At 42.5% G+C, this 17,418-nt stretch overlaps 1 protein-coding gene across 50 annotated transcripts in view; it reads left to right on the forward strand.

Annotated features, from left to right (window-relative positions):
• Positions 1 to 17,418, forward strand: part of INPP4A (inositol polyphosphate-4-phosphatase type I A) — a 153,094-nt gene that overhangs the window by 49,335 nt on the left and 86,341 nt on the right. For 18 of the 50 annotated variants that reach the window (XM_078348703.1, XM_054244539.2, XM_035271676.3 and 15 more), the window contains exon 2: positions 9,745 to 9,866. The exons of 15 other annotated variants lie outside the window; for them this stretch is intronic. The gene's annotated coding sequence lies outside the window, so the exon portion shown is untranslated. The remainder of the gene's footprint in view (positions 1 to 9,744; positions 9,867 to 17,418) is intronic. 17 more of the 50 variants (XM_078348708.1, XM_078348710.1, XM_078348721.1 and 14 more) reach the window with 1 other exon arrangement.

Here is a 17,418-nt window from a genome sequence, read left to right on the forward strand (position 1 = left end):
GGGCTTTTGTTTATTTTCCAAAATTATTATTTTACAACATCTGGACTCTGTCTCTTTAGAAAACAAAAAGAAAACCCTTTCCAAAGAAAAAATAAGCATTTTAATGATAGCATTTTAATTTTAAAAAGTTACAGTGGGGGGAAAAAAAATAAAATGAGGTTTTTTTTAATGTTGACAGAGGAAAAAAAATTCAAAACCCAAACTAGGTCAGACAGACGATAGTAGGAACAAGAAGTTCTGCCTGTGTCTACTTGCATCAGAGACCCAGTTAATCAACACCAAATTGTATTTCCAAAAAGGGGGCAGAGGAGGAGCTTTGAGCACTTCCTTAGGATTTTTGCATTGTGGGTAGTAACATAGTCAGATGGCAGATTTTTCTGTTTGGATTAAAGTTTCTATTTTCAGCAACCACTTCCCTGAAAGCATGCTGCTCTCTGACCCTAGGGTCTCATGAGCAGCCATCCTGGACATAGTACCACATAGGGATCTGGGGAGCAGAAAGTCAGCTGAGTGCCCTCAATCCCCATTTACACCCCCAGGCCCTCACCATTGGCTGTTCTTTTTAAAGCATTCACTCATGCTCTCATCTGGATGATTTGGTTTCCAACCTTCCAGCCAGAAAGAAGCAGCAGCACATTTCCCTTGACCGGAACATTGAAAGCTGATAACCTGGTGACAAGTGAGGAAAGCGAGCCCATCACGGTGAATAGACATGAAAACTGAAAAGGTGCAGCAAACCAGGTGCATTTAATAAGATTTATAGTCCTGTGCATGCCAAGAGAAGGCACTTTGTACCTACCTGAGTCGTGTTCATTTTCTTCCCCATATCAGAGATGAGCAGGCAATGGAGCCCCAGGGAAATGACCCTTAGGGGCACATAGTCATTGGCTCTGTACTGCATTTTAACTGTGTTATGATTCTGTAGTTCAGAATAGTCTTTAAAATCAGGGAAGAATATACAGATGCCCCTCGACTTATAATGGGGCTACATCCCCACAAACTTATAAGTTGAAAATATCTTTAGTCACAAGTGCATTTTTTTTTGAGACAGAATCTTGCTCTGTCACCCAGGCTGGAGTGCAGTGGTGCGATCTCAGCTCACTGCAGCCTCTGCCCCTGGGCTCAAGCAATTCTCATGCCTCAGCCTCTCAAGTAGTTGGGATTACAGGCATGAACCACCATGCCTGGCTAACTTTTGTATCTTCAGTAGTGATGGAGTTTCACCATGTTGGCCAGGCTGATCTCGAATACTGACCTCAGGTGATCCGCTCACCTCAGCCTCGCAAAATGTTGGGATTACTGGTGTGAACCACCAAGTATATTTTTTTCTTCTGATATTTTGGGTTCATGATAGGTTTATTGGGATGTAACACCATTGTAAGTTGAGAATTATACTGAATGGATTTCACACCATCCTAAAGTGGAAAAATTATTGAACCCTTGTAAGTTGGGGACTGTCTATAATACATTACAGAAAAATTTTCTCCTAATGTGGTTTGCTCTTTATCAACTTCTACCCAAGTTGTATCTCAGTGGCCAGAAGCAGCTGCCAGAGATTTTTCTACTATAACATCTATCTTGTCTGAAGGGGTTGGCTCTATTGATGTGCTGACCCTGGGAAGGCCAACTAGGCCTTTACTCATTCCTGTGTTACTCATAGAGTCCGTCCTGCCCTCAGCTGGCTAGGAGGAGATCTCAAAGGGGTGAGACGGCAGGGCTCTAGAGACCTGGGAGCCCTTTAGGGTTGACTGGATTGGTGTGATCATGAAGATGAGCACACTCAGGTCCCAGGGAGAGGTGTAGGCAGGAGCCAGCTCTGGAAGGGGTGCCCATGGGGCATGTACAGGAAGCATAACCCTTGGACCGTCTGGCATCAGTTTGATATCTGAGGGACTCACTGGGAAAACAGAGCCAAGCCAGGGCTCCTGTCCAGAGTAATAGCAGCTGTAGTTTGCCAAGTACTAACTTTGGATCTTGCAGGCTATTGAGAATTCCCATTTAATAGACAAGGAGCTTGGGGCTGGAGGGGTCCTGGAGTTCACTTCAGTTCTGCAGCACCTCCTCCATGACAGAGCCAGCATTGGAACAAGTGTCTCTGCTTCTCCCCTGATATTGTGGGCAGTGGTTTTATCCTGGAGCTTTAGCCTGGGAGACCCTCTACCACCAGCTGCCCATCAGGTGGATGTGGTTGGCTGGTGGCTTCACATTCCCTCCTTAAATTGGATTCTGAGAAGAGTCTTTAGTCCTTGAAGACTGGGCAACACTTTGGGACTTCCAAGAACATGTTGGTGACTCCTTTTGTCCCTATATCAGGTTACCTGAGCCCTGTGTTTTCTGGAAAGGGTGAGCACTTTCTTTGGATGTTGGTTGTGAATAGGAACCGAGCCCCTTCCATGTCCAGGGAGGTGCTACTTGAGGGGCATTTCCTTCTGAGGGAGATGTGTGGTTTATCTGCCTACTCCGACTTCCTGGTGATTGGTGATCACACACCTCTCATGATGCTAAATTTTCCTCTTATTTTACAAATTATTTGGTTTTTATTGTTTTTTTTTTTTGCTTTCTATTTCTTTTTATTTTTTTATTTCATTTTAGGTTTTGGGGTACATGTGCAGAACATGCAAGATAGTTGCATAGGTACACACGTGGCAGTGTGTTTTGCTGCCTTCCTCCCCTTCACCCACATTTGGCATTTCTCCCCATGCTATCCCTCCCCAGCTCCTCCGCCCCACTGTCCCTCCCCTATTCCCCCCAGTAGACCCCAGTGTGTAGTGCTCCCTTCCCTGTGTCCATGTGTTCACATTGTTCATCACCCGCCTATGAGTGAGAATATGCGGTATTTCATTTTCTGTTCTTGTGTCAGTTTGCTGAGAATGATGTTCTCCAGATTCATCCATGTCCCTACAAAGGACACAAACTCATCATTTTTGATTGCTGCATAATATTCCATGGTGTATATGTGCCACATTTTCCCAGTCCAGTCTATCATTGATGGGCATTTGGGTTGGTTCCAGGTCTTTGCTATTGTAAACAGTGCTGCAATGAACATTCGTGTGCATGTGTCCTTATAGTAGAACGATTTATAATCCTTTAGATATATACTCAGTAATGGGATTGCTGGGTCAAATGGAATTTCTATTTCTAGGTCCTTGAGGAATTTATAGTCCTTATGGATATATACCCAGTAATGGGATTGCTGGGTTAAATGGAATTTCTATTTCTAGGTCCTTGAGGAATCGCCACACTGTATTCCACAATGGTTGAACTAATTTACACTCCCACCAACAGTGTAAAAGTATTCCTATTTCTCCACATCCTCTCCAGCATCTGTTGTCTCCAGATATTTTAATGATTGCCATTCTAACTGGCATGAGATGGTATCTCAATGTGGTTTTGATTTGCATCTCTCTAATGACCAGTGATGATGAGCATTTTTTCATATGTTTGTTGGCCTCATGTATGTCTTCTTTTGTAAAGTGTCTGTTCATATCCTTTGCCCATTTATGAATGGGCTTGTTTGTTTTTTTCTTGTAAATTTGTTTGAGTTCTTTGTAAATTCTGGTTATCAGCCCTTTGTCAGATGGGTAAACTGCAAAATTTTTTCCCCTTCTGTTGGTTGCCAATTCACTCTAGTGACTGTTTCTTTTGCTGTGCAGAAGCTGTGGAGTTTGATTAGGTCCCATTTGTCTATTTTGGATTTTGTTGCCAATGCTTTTGGTGTTTTGGTCATGAAGTCCTTGCCTACTTTTATGTACTGAATGGTTTTGCCTAGATTTTCTTCTAGGGTTTTTGTGGTGCCGGGTCTTATGTTTAAGTCTTTAATTTTAGTGTAAGGTGTCAGGAAGAGGTCCAGTTTCTGCTTTCTGCACATGGCTAGCCAGTTTTCGCAACACCATTTATTAAACAGGGACTCCTTTCCCCATTGCTTTTTTTTGTCATGTTTATCAAAGATTGTATGGTTATAGATATGTTGTGTTGCCTCCGATGCCTCTGTTCTGTTCCATTGGTCTATATCTCTGTTTTGGTACCAGTACCATGCTGTTTTGATTACTGTAGCCTTGTAGTATAGTTTGAAGTCGGTATAGTGATGCCCCCTGCTGTGTTCTTTTTGCTTAGAATCTACTTGGCTATGCGGACTCTCTTTTGGTTCCATATGAAGTTCAAGGTGTTTTTTTCCAGTTCTGTGAAGAAAGTCAGTGGTAGCTTGATGGGGATAGCGTTGAGTCTGTATATTACTTTGGGCAGTATGGCCATTTTCATGATATTGATTCTTCCTAACCATGAACGTGGAATGTTTCTCCATCTGTTTGTGTCTTCTCTTATTTCGTTGAGCAGTGGTTTGTAGTTCTCCTTGAAGAGGTCCCTCACGTTCCTTGTAAGTTGTATTCCTAGGTATTTTATTCTCTTTGTAGCAATTGTGAATGGCAATTCATTCTTGATTTGGCTTTCTTTAAGTCTGTTATTGGTGTAGACGAATGCTTGTGATTTTTGCACATTGATTTTGTATCCTGAGACTTTGCTGAAGTTGCTTATCAGTTTCAGGAGATTTTGGGCTGAGACAATGGTGTCTTCTAGATATACTATCATGGCATCTGCAAATAGAGACAATTTGGCTTCCTCCTTTCCTATTTGAATACCCTTTATTTCTTTTTTTTGCCTGATTGCTCTGGCTAGAACTTCCAGTACTATATTGAATAGGAGTGGTAAGAGAGGACATCCTTGTCTAGTGCCAGATTTCAAAGGGAATGCTTCCAGTTTTTGCCCATTCAGTATGATATTGGCTGTTGGTTTGTCATAAATAGCTTTTATTATTTTGAGAAACGTTCCATTAATACTGAGTTTATTGAGGGTTTTTAGCATAAAGGGCTGTTGAATTTTGTCAAAGGCCTTCTCTGCGTCAATTGAGATAATCATGTGGTTTTTATTTTGGGTTCTGTCTATGTGGTGAATTACGTTGATAGACTTGCGTATGTTGAACCAGCCTTGCATCCCGGGATGAATCCTACTTGATCATGATGGATAAGCTTTTTGATGTGCTGTTGCAATCGGCCTGCCAGTATTTTATTGAAGATTTTTGCATCTATGTTCATCATGGATATTGGCCTGAAGTTTTCTTTTCTTGCTGAGTGTCTGCTGGGTTTTGGTATCAGGATGATGTTGGTCTCATAAAATGATTTGGGAAGGATTCTCTCTTTTTGGATTATTTGGAATAGTTTCAGAAGGAATGGTACCAGTTCCTCTTTGTGTGTCTGGTAGAATTGAGCTGTGAACCCATCTGGACCTAGGCTTTTTTTGTGTGGTAGGCTGTTAATTGCTGCCTCAACTTCAGACCTTGTTATTGGTATATTCATAGTTTTGGCTTCCTCCTGGTTTAGGCTTGGGAGGACACAGGAGTCCAGGAATTTATCCATTTCTTCCAGGTTTCCTAGTTTATGTGCATAGAGTTGTTTGTAATATTCCCTGATGATGGTTTGAATTTCTGTGGAATCTGTGGTGATTTCCCCTTTATCATTTTTTATTGCATCTATTTGGTTATTCTCTCTTTTCTTTTTTATCAGTCTGGCTAGTGGTCTGTCTATTTTGTTGATCTTTTCAAAAAACCAGCTCTTGGATTTATTGCTTTTTTTGAAGGGTTTTTCATGTTTCTATCTCCTTCAGTTCTGCTCTGATCTTAGTTATTTCTTGTCTTCTGCTAAGTTTTGAGTTTTTTTGATCTTGCTCCTCTAGGTCTTTCAATTTTGATGATAGGGTGTCAATTTGGGATCTCTCCACTCTTCTCATGTGGGCATTTATTGCTATATATTTTCCTCTAGAGACCGCTTTAAATGTGTCCCAGAGATTCTGGTATGTTGTGTCTTTGTTCTTGTTGGTTTTGAAGAACTTCTTTATTTCTGCCTTCATTTCATTGTTTATCCAATCAACATTCAAGAGCCAGTTGTTCAGTTTCCATGGAGCTGTGTGGTTCTGAGTTAGTTTCTGAATTCTGAGTTCTAACTTGATTGCACTATGATCTGAGAGACTGTTTTTTATGATTTCAGTTATTTTGCATTTGCTGAGGAGTGCTTTACTTCCAATTATGTGGTAAATTTTAGAGTAAGTGTGATGTGGTGCTGAGAAGAATGTATATTCTGTGGATTTGGGGTGGGGGGTTCTGTAAATGTCTATCAGGTTTGCTTGTTCAAGGTCTGAGTTCAAGCCCTGGATATCCTTGTTGATTTTCTGTCTGGTTAATCTGTCTAATATTGACAGTGGAGTGTTAAAGTCTCCCACTATTATTGTGTGGGAGTCTAAGTCTCTTTGTAATTCATTAAGAATTTGCCTTATATATATGGGTGCTCCTGTATTGGGTCCATATATATTTAGGATCATTAGCTTTTCTTCTTGTATCGATCCTTTTACCATTATGTATTGTCCTTCTTCATCTCTTTTGATCTTTGTTGCTTTAAAGTCTATTTTATCAGAGACAAGAATTGCAACTCCTCCTTTTTTTTGCTCTCCATTTGCTTGGTAAATCTTCCTCCATCCCTTTATTTTGAGCCTTTGTGTATCCTTGCATGTGAGATGGGTTTCCTGGATACAGCACAGTGATGGGTTTTGGCTTTTTATCCAATTTTCCAGTCTGGGTCTTTTGATTGGTGCATTTAGTCCATTTACATTTAGGGTTAATATTGTTATGTGTGAATTTGATACTGCCATTTTGATGCTAGCTGGCTGTTTTGCCCATTAGTTGATGCAGATTCTTCATTTTGTTGATGCTCAGCATTTGGTATGTTTTTGGAATGACTGGTACTGGTTGTTCCTTTCTATGTGTAGTGCCTCTTTCAGAAGCTCTTGTAAAGCAGGCCTGGTGGTGACAAAATCTCTGAGTACTTGCTTGTTTGCAAAGGATTTTATTTTTCTTTCACTTATGCAGCCCAGTTTGGCTGGATATGAAATTCTGGGTTGAAAGTTCTTTTCTTTAAGGATGTTGAATATTGGCCCCCACTCTCTTTTGGCTTGTAGGGTTTCTGCCGAGAGATCTGCTGTGAGTCTGATGGGCTTCCCTTTGTGGGTGACCCGACCTTTCTCTCTGGCTGCCCTTAGCATTTTCTCCTTCATTTCAACCCTGGTGAATCTGACTTGTGTGCCTTCGGGTTGCTCTTCTTACGGAATATCTTTGTGGTGTTCTCTGTATTTCCTGGACTTGAATATTGGCCTGCCTTGCTAGGTTGGGGAAATTATTCTGGATAATATCCTGAAGAGTATTTTCCAGCTTGGATTCATTCTCTTCGGCACATTCAGGTACACCTATGAAACGTAGATTAGGTCTCTTCACATAGTCCCACATTTCTTGGAGACTTTGTTCATTCCTTTTTGTGCTTTTTTCTCTAATCTTGGCTTCTCGTTTTATTTCATTGAGTTGATCTTCGACTTCTGATATCCTTTCTTCTGCTTGGTCAATTCAGCTGTTGAAATTTCGCGAAGTTCTCGTGTTGTGTTTTTCAGCTCCTTCAATTCACTCATATTCCTCTCTAAGTTGTCCATTCTTGTTATCATTTCCTCAAATCTTTTTTCAAGTTTCTTAGTTTCTTTGCATTGATTTAGAACACATTCTTTTAGCTCATGGAAGTTTCTCATTACCCACCTTCTGAAGTCTGATTCCATCATTTCATCACACTCATTCTCTGTCCAGCTTTGTTCCCTTGCTGGTGAGGAGTTTTGGTCCTTTGTAGGAAGCGAGGTGTTCTGGTTTTGGGTGTTTTCCTCCTTTTTGCGCTGGTTTCTTCCCATCTTTGTGGATTTATCCACCTGTCGTCCGAGTGGTTGCTGATTTTCCGATTGGGTCTCTGAGTGGACGTCCAGATTGTTGATGATGAATTATTTCTGTTTCTTAGTTTTCCTTCTAACAGTCTGGCCCCACTGCTGTAGGACTGCTGGGGTCCTCTCCAGGCCCTGCTTGCCTGGGGAACTCCTGTAGCAGCTGTGGAACCGTGAGGGTTGCTACCAGATTCTTCTTCTGCTATCTTTGTCCCTGAATGATGTCCGCCAAATATCAGTTTGATCAGTCCTGTTTGAGGTGACTCTTTGGATATATGGGGGTCAGGGAGCTGCTTGAGGAGGCAGTCTATACTTTATAGGAGCTCTAGTGGTGAGCAGTGAGCTCTGTTGTTCATTCAGGGCTGCTAGGCAGGTATGTTTAAGTCTGCTGCAGCAGAACTTGTAAAGCCCCCCTTTTTTTTCCCTCAGGTGCTCTGTCCCAGGGAGTTAGGGCTTTAATTATGAGTATCCATTGCAGTTTCCTGCCCAGCGAGGGGGCAGTCTAGTCACTTCCTTCCTGTAGTGGCTATGATGAGCTGCAGTGGGCTCCGCCCTGCTGCCGTGGGCTCCGCCCTGCTGCTGTGTATAATTCCCTGTAGTCCTGTTTATATGGGTGTGGTTAGAACTGCAGTGGGGATGGTGGCCTGCCTCTGTAGTGGCGGGCTCTCTCTGTTATGGCGGGTTGCCTCAGCAACAGCAGGCTGTGTCAGCAATGGCAGAGTACCTTCATAGGGGTCACGTGCCTCGGTAGTGGCCGACACCCCTCCCCCACTGAGGTGCACGGTCCTGGGTTCAGCTGTGATTGCCGTGAAACTCTCAACCCCGAGTGTTTCCAATTGCTGTTTTGTTTGTTTTTGTGGGGGTGGGACCCACCGAGCCTGATCACCTGGCTCCCTGCCTCAGAGCCCCCCCCCTTTTTTTTTAAGTTGAATAGTTGACTCTCTCCCAGGGGTTCCAGTCGCCTGCTGCAAGGGCACCAGGATCTGTGTGATTTCCTGTGCAGCGACCCACTGCGCCGGCTCAAACCACGTTGCTGCCTGGGAATCTCCTGGCCTGGGTTTCTGTTTACATCCCGTTTAATCAGATGATGTGCTAATCTGCCTTCCGAAATCTCCAATTGCTGGTTTAACAGGGCAACCAAACCAATGTATTTTGTACGGAGTATTGCTGCGCTGCGGCCTCGGCCCAAACATCAGCACCAGCCCAAATTGCTGCGCTGGCGGCCCGTGGGGCTCTTACACCTGGGAATCTCCTGGTCTGTGGGCGATAAAGATCCGTATGGAAATGCAGCGTCCACTCACCCTCTGCGGATTCACTGGGAGGTGCAATCCTGAGTTGGTCCTACAGTGCCATCTTCCCAGTCTCCTTCCTCTCCTCTGACTTTACTGTTGATTAGCCTGGTGCCTTCTGCTCTTTCTTTTCACCTCTGGGTTGCAGAGATCTTCTAGGGCAGGTGGCTTCACTTTCTATTTCTATAATTTGAGCTTTGCCTATGTAGAACTCTTAGTATCCAAGGTAGAAATGCTCTACCCAGAAAACCCAAGAATGGTTCCTCTTAATTGGAAGTTTACTAACCAGCTATGGATTCTGAAATAAGACGTTCTCCTTTTGTAATTCCTCTCTTCACCTTGGCAGCTTGAAATGCACTCTTCAAAATAATAAAAATAAGGGATGGGGCGGGAAGGGGAGTAACCAAATGCCTTCACCGAGGCCTGAACAGGGTCAAGAGCCGGTTGTCGCAGATTGGAGGGGGAGGGGAGAAGGGAAGGGGAATGAAAAACGAAACAGAGGAAAGAAGGATTCGGGGACAGGGTGATGCTCTCAGCTCAGGGATATCGCCTAGGCCACCTCCATAGAGATCTGATTTGCTACAAATTATTTGTTAATCAGGATATATGTCTGGGTGACTCTTATTTTTAGCAAAAATAATGCTTTTTTTTTTTTTTAAAGACAGGGTCTCATTCTGTCATCCAGGCTGGATTGCAGTGGTACAATCTTGGCTTGCTGCAGCTTCAACCTTCTGGGCTCAAGAGATCTACTCACTTCGGCCTCCCAAGTAGTTGGGACTACAGGTGCGCACCTCCATGCCTGGCTAATTTTTGTATTTTTTTGTAGAGACATGTTTCGCTATGTTGCCCAGGCTGGTCTTGAAGTTATGAGCTCAAGTAATCTACCTGCCTTGGCTTCCCAAAGTGCTGGGATTACAGGCGTGAGCCACCACACTCGGCCCCAAAATAATGTCTTTTTAAAAGCATGGTTTAATTCTAGCTGGCGAGGCAGAACTCTACATAGAGTATAGAGTTCATATTCTCCTGGTTAATTCCAGCTTCCCTAACATGGGATATTAGGCAGGAAGGAACTTTGAGTGTAACATTTTGTTGATTAAGAATAAAGAAATTAAGATTAAAACTTATTGGGATCCACTTCTGGAACCATGGCATTAGGGGCTCTGGATTTATTGCTCAGTGAAACAATAACAGATAAAAATTATCTTAAGAAAGCAACCAAACTTGGAAACTTGCCTTATGTCCTAAGGGCATATAGCAAATAAAGAAACATTTATTCAAGAAAATCTACTAGATCTCAGTAAGAATAGCAGGTGTCTGTGGCACTTGAGCCAGGACCTGCTCCTTCCTTCCCCTTTCTCATCCACTGCCCAGCTCAGCATGAGAGATGCTATCAAGAATGACCAAGAAGACTGGGCTCCCTTTCCCCGAAGTTCCCATCAAGGGTTATGGCATCTCTCCAGGAGGGCAGGCTTTCAGCATTTCCCCACCTCCGGCAAAGCTCCATGTTGCAGAGGCTAAATTCCAGGAGAATGTGGCCAGCCCCTACTCGTAGGGCATAGGTTCCAACCGAGGCTGAGAAGACTGGTTCCCCAGTTGCCCTTTGTCAGTCCAGCTAGTTTGTAGGGCAGAGGTTCTATCCTAGGAAAACCAAGCTGAGAAGAGCAAAGGCTATTGCCCCCATCTCGCACCCTGTTTATAAAGTAAAAGTGTCACTGCAAGAGAATTGTGACACTGTCTCTGCCCTCAGCTCTAGAGCAGTGACTCCAACATTTTCCCAAGTAAAAGAAGTAGGATACAATCACAGAAAGCTCTGAAGCTCTCTGGAAGATACTGAATTTGTTTATAAAAGTGTAGGGAAAGTTCAAGCCTAAGGGTGTTCTCAGAAAAAAATGGAGATTTTGGTGGTGAGTAATTAAGAAGAAGCTGATAAGCAGCTGGGCAAAACCTTGGGCCAGAGACTAGGAAAGAGAAGTAAAAGTCATCCCAGAGTCAGAACAAACCTCAAACACTAAAAAGAAGATCTACATTTAATTATATAAAATGTAGAACAATTTATGCCCTCAGCTGTTGTCAAAAACAATAGAACAATCAGCCAGCAATTAGTGGGGTCTAACAGCTGGGTATGAAAACATCAGATGTAGACAGCTTAACAAAGAGATCAGGGAAGATACAGATAGCCCTGATAATATGATTGTCATCCTAGAGAGAATGTGTGTACACTCAAGGTTGTGCCCTCTGAGGAGCAAAATCAGAGGTTGGGTGGGGAGGGGAATATACTTCTCAACAGGAGTCCAGCTAAGTCATTGAAAAAATAAGCACATAAAAACAAGCCCTGGGGTAGAGGGGCTTGTAGTATCCATAGTTGCTACAATATATTAGCTAAGATGTCATTTTCAATACAAAATTATAAGACATGCAAAGAAATAGACAATGACAGAAAAATGGGTATGACAGAAAAAAATCAGGCAACAGAAACTGCCTGGTAGAGGACACAGATGTTGGGCTTAACAAAGACTTTAAAACTGCTATTATATTCGTTCTACTGGTCTACATGTCTATTTTTATGCCAGTACTGTAATGGTGCCCAGAAATAAATTTATACCTTTGTAGCCTACTTATTTTTGACAAAGGTGCCAAGAACAGGCAATGGGGAAAGGATAGTGTTGTCAATGAAAAGTCAAATTGTAAAATATTTGAAGAGATTTATTCTGAGCCAAATATGAGTGATCAGTTGCCCTGTGGCAGAGCCACAGGAGATCCTGAGAACATGTGCCCAAGGTGGTCAGGCTACAGCTTAGTTTTATATGTTTTAGGGAGACATAAGATATCCGTGTGTGCCCAAGGTGGTCAGGCTACAGCTTAGTTTTATATGTTTTAGGGAGACATGAGATATCAGTGTGTGCCCAAGGTGGTCAGGCTACAGCTTAGTTTTATATGTTTTAGGGAGACATGAGATATCAGTGTGTGCCCAAGGTGGTCAGGCTACAGCTTAGTTTTATATGTTTTAGGGAGACATGAGATATCAGTGTGTGCCCAAGGTGGTCAGGCTACAGCTTAGTTTTATATGTTTTAGGGAGACATGAGATATCAGTGTGTGCCCAAGGTGGTCAGGCTACAGCTTAGTTTTATATGTTTTAGGGAGACATAAGATAATCAATCAGTACATGTAAGATGTATATTGGTTTGGTCCAGGACAACTTGAGTTGATGGGACTCAAGGTTATAGGTGAATTCAAAGATTTTCTGATTGACAGTTGGTTGGAAGTATTAAGTTATTACCTAAAGACCTAGAATCATAGAAGAGATTGTTTGGGTTAAGATAAGGGGTTGTGGAGACCAGGATTTTATCATACTGATGAAGCTTCCAGGTATTAGGCTTCAGAGCTCTTATAGGACTTAAAATGGTGCCAAACTCTTAGTTAATTCTCTGCTGGGTAAGGAAGAAAACCTGGAAAGGGAAGGGGATTCTCTACAGAATGTAGATTTTTCCCCCCACAAGAGATGGTTTGCAGGGCTACTTCATAATATGTCAAATAAATATATTTTGGGGTAAAATATTTTGATTTCTTTCAGGGCCTGCTGTCTGTCATGTGATGCTACATTGGAGTCAGGCTGGAATCTGGTGTCTTATTGCTACAGATCGCTGTTTTATCAGTCTTAAGATCTCTGTTATAATGTTCATGCTGGTCAATTGTGCCTAAATTCCAAAAGGAGGAGGGTATAAATGAGACATTTCCGACTTCCTCTTCCAATCATGGCCTTTACTAGATTTTTGGGTTTACTTTGAAATACTCTTGGCCAAGAGGAGCGGTCCAATTCAGTTGCTTGAGGGGCTTAGAATTTTATTTTTGGCTTATAGTCTCCAATAAATGTTGTCGAGAAAGTGGGATATCCATATACAAAAGTTAACTCAGAATCAATTAAAGACTTAAATATGAGATCTTACATTATGAAACTGCTGGAGAAAACAGGTGAAGTGCTTCAGGACATTGTTATGGACAAGGCTTTTTTAATAAGATCTCAAAAGCACAGGCAAAAAAAAGCAAAATAGACAATTGGCATTACATACATTAAACTAAAAAGCTTCTGCACAGTAAAGGAGACAACAGAGTGAAAAGACACACTGCAGGATAGAAGAAAATATTTGCAAAGTATGCATTAAACAGGAGGTTAACATCAGAAACATACAAGGAACTCAACTCAATTGCAGAAAATAATCCAATTTAAAAATGGGCAAAAGACCTGTTGTATTTCAGACTCTTGTGGGGCTGGTAGCCCCATTATTTGGGCCAATTTCTCCCATTTGGAATGGCTGTATTTACCCAATACCTGTATTTCCATTGTATGTAGGAAGTAACTAACTTGCTTTTGATTTTACAGGCTCATAGGTGGAAGGGACTTGCCTTGTCTCAGATAAGACTTTGGACTGTGGTCTTTTGAGTTAATGCTGAAATGAGTAAAGACTAGGGAACTGTTGGGGCATGATTGGTCTTGAAATGTGAGGGCATGAGATTTGGCAGGGGCTAGGGGCAGAATGATATGGTTTGGCTTTGTGTTCCCACCCAAATCTCATCTTGAATTGTACTCCCATAATTCCCATGTATTGTGGGAGGGACCCAGTGGGAGATAATTGAATCATGGGGGTTGTTTCTCCCATACTATTCTCATGATATTGAGTAAGTCTCACAAGATCTGATGGTTTGTTGAGGGGAAATCCATTTCACTTGGCTCTCATTCTCTTTTTTTGCCATCTGTGATGTAAGACATGCCTTTCACCTTCCAATGTGATTGTGAGGCCTCCCCCAGCCATGTAGAATGTGAGTCCATTAAATCTCTTTTTCACTGTAAATTACCAGTCTCAGGTACGTCTTTATCAGCAGCATGAAAACCAACTATTTCAACTGTGTACCCTCTACAAGCAGAAGCAGGCTCCTCTGGCTCTTGGCCTCTCACTGGCAACATTCACCAATTCAGGTGCTGGATTTGGGTGGTGATTAGATGGAAGATGCAGATATAATCCATAAGGCACCATGTTAAGGACTGAATTGTGTCCCTCCTTCAAATTCATATGTTGAAGTACTAATACCCAATGTGGCTGTATTAGGAGTTGGCATCTATAAAGAGGTAATTAAGGTTAAATGAGGTAATAAAAGTGGAACCCTAATCTCATAGAACTGGTGTCCTTATAAGAAGAGACCTAATGAAACAGGTGCACAGAGAAAAGACCATGTGAGGACACAGCTAGAAGGTGATTGTAAGCCAGAGAGAGTGGCCTCACCAGGAACTGAATCAGCTGGCACCTTGGCCTTGGACTTCCCAGCCTCCAGAACTGTAAGGAAATAAATATCTTATTTATAAGATATTTGTTTAAGCCCTCTAGTCTGTGGGGTTTAGTTATGGCAACCTGACCAGACTAATCCACATGTCTAATGTGGAATCCCAATGCTCTTTTTGCTAAGTTCTGACATTGTGAGGAACTAGGAAAGGAGTCCCACTCAAAATTATAAAAGCACAAGCATGAACGATGATTACAAATAAAAAGACTGTTCTGGAGATGGTTTTCTGTCTGCCTTTCTTCATATCTGTTTGCTGACCGGCCTGGGAACAGAAGCCATCTGTTAGCCTGCTGTGGGGTCTGGTTGTGAGCATGGTGATACAGGGGAACAGAATCACATGTCAGCAGTTATCCCAGAAATGCCAGGTTTGCTTCAGATTTTTACTTCCTCCCTGTTTTCCTCCCTCAAACAGTGATGGTGGATCATCAAACTGCTTTGAACTGCTTTGCAGTTTCCCTGTAGAAACCTATCCTCACTACATAGTTTAATCCTCTCATCCTCCCTTGTTTAACATCTACGGAATGCTATATTTATTTAACTTTTTTTGAGATTTCAAGGCTTTTCTGAATGTTGCTCCAAGTGATCTGATGAATGCAGAACTCCAAAATTTTATGCCTTAAAAGGCTTAGCTATTGATATGTTTGGAGGCTTACTTATTTTCTCTCTTTATTCTAAACCTTATAGGGCAGGACAGCTAAAATATCCCCTTGGAATTAGTGTCAGAAAGTCCCTTTTTAAAAATTAATAAACTTAAATTTTTTTTAGAGCAGTTTTAGGTCCACAGAAAAACTGAGTAGAAAGTACAGAGAGTTTCTATATATCCCTTATTTCTACACAGAAAGTCTTTTCATTGGGCCACTGCAACTTTCAAGGACAAAAAGACAAGATTCTCCTTTATGGAGAAGTAGTACATTTCTTGGCTAGATCAATGGCCTTCAGTGATGGGGGAGGGTGCACGTGTCTGGCTGCCTGCCCAGCCTGCAGCTTGAGTGAACCTGAGCCCAGGGCCCAGCAGAGTATCCCTGTGTCTGTGGGCCTGGTGGAGCCACACAAGATGTCAATGGCAGATGCATATGTAATTTCGGGGGAAACCTTCCCAGTGGTCACAACCTTGGGCTATGTTGTTCCCTAGAGAGAATGTGTCATTTAAAGGTTGAAATCCTAACTCCCACCTTTTAAAAATATTTTTGCCTTTGTATCTCATTTGACTCTTAGCAAGGCCTAGTGTTGTTTAACTTGGTAACTTGTTGTCTACCAAGTCCTCACATATGCTTTCTTACTTGAGATTGCAGCGAACCTCTAAGGTGGGAATATTGTCCCCACTTTATGACACTGGATGTGGAATGAGAGTCAGATGCTCCCACAGCCAGGAGCTTGTTGGTGGCTGTGGATGGAGATGGCATGCTGTCTTCCATGCACCCTGTTCCAGGTCCACTGTCTCCTAAAGGGCGTGTCTGCTGTTAAAGAAAAAAGGCATTCAATGTTACTCATTAAAGCATATGAATAAAGGAAGACTTTTTCCAGGACCATCACAATAGACATGGGGACCACAGCAACAGGGGCTTGCAGTGGTGAAGGGAGATTGGGCTCAACTCCCAATATAGTACAGGCAAGTGGGAATTTATAGCCTAGGAGCAGGTTGGGGTCAGTGGATGGGAACTTAGTAAAAGGAAATATCAGGAGTAAAGGGGATTCTGGCTAAACACACCTAACAGGATTCTTGCTAAAGACTGTCCAGGACAATCAGACATCACCTAGGGAATGGTGGTAGAGGAACCTAATCAGATATTGGGGAGGGGAGGTTTTTTGCTAAACTGGCTCAGCAGCATTCTTTGCTAAAACTGGAGTTTACAAGGAAGTGCACAGATGGGCCTGGAAAGTTTGGGAACCTGACTAAAGTTTTGCCAAACAGAACATCTTTGTTACTGCCACATGTGAAATGGCTGCAAGCCTTTTATTTGAAGAGTTAAATTTGTTTTTATATATACTTAAATACTTAGCTAGTTTAAAATATTCCATGTAGTAAATTTAAGTTAAAAAATGTGTTTAGGCTAGGTATGGTGGCCCACTCCTGTAATCCCAGCACTTTGGGAGGCTGGGTTGGGCAGATCACTTGAAGTCAAGAGTTTAAGACCAGCTTGGCCAACATGGTGGAACCCCATCTCTACTAAAAATATAAAAATTAGCTGGGCGTCATGGCATGTACCTATAGCTCCAGCTACTTGAGAGGCTGAAGCAGGAGAATCACTTGAACCTGGAAGGTAGAGGTTGCAGTGAGCCAGGATTGCACTACTGCACTCTAGGGCAACAGAGCAAGATTCCATCTCAGAAAGAAAAAAAAATGTGTTTAAAGAAAAACCTGTGGACCACAGTACAATGTCATGGTAGGAGCAATGATTTCCTGAGTCTTAGTAGTTCAGGAAGTACTGTAGTATCTATGCTAACTTTGGGAGGTGACAGTGGAAGTCAAAGTCCTGATCTCTGTCCAGCCCTGCTGGTTGTACATAGAATGTTGAGAGTGAGACACCCCCCACAACCCCACATTCTCTAAACCTTGATATCCTCACTGAGGGAGGGAGTAATGATTTCCCTATGGTGGGGCAGGCTTTGCTGTGAGGAGCAAATGACAAAACAGAATAGATGCATTGATACTGTTTTGGGCACTCCACCAGCAAAGAATCATAGACTGGAGGAGGGAGGTGAGGGCTGGGGAAAGGGACCACATCTGGCAGGGGACACTGAAATGCCCAGTTTGTGATTTCCTTGGAATTTGATGGTTAAATTAAAACCTAGGCCAGATCAAAGGCCCAGAGGCTCCAACTCTACATCAGTTGTGTTTCTATTACTTTTATCAGCCTCTCATTAGTGGCTGAAGAACATGTTGGGCCCGTGCACTGCTCAGCTGAGCAATGCTGTGAAGCATTCAGCTGCACTGCTGTTACAGTCTTGGCCTGCGCAGGTTTCTCTGACTGATCCTGTGGATAACTATGACCTCAGTTA

Source organism: Callithrix jacchus, chromosome 14 (genome assembly GCF_049354715.1).
Source record: "Callithrix jacchus isolate 240 chromosome 14, calJac240_pri, whole genome shotgun sequence".
NCBI lineage: Eukaryota > Metazoa > Chordata > Mammalia > Primates > Cebidae > Callithrix > Callithrix jacchus.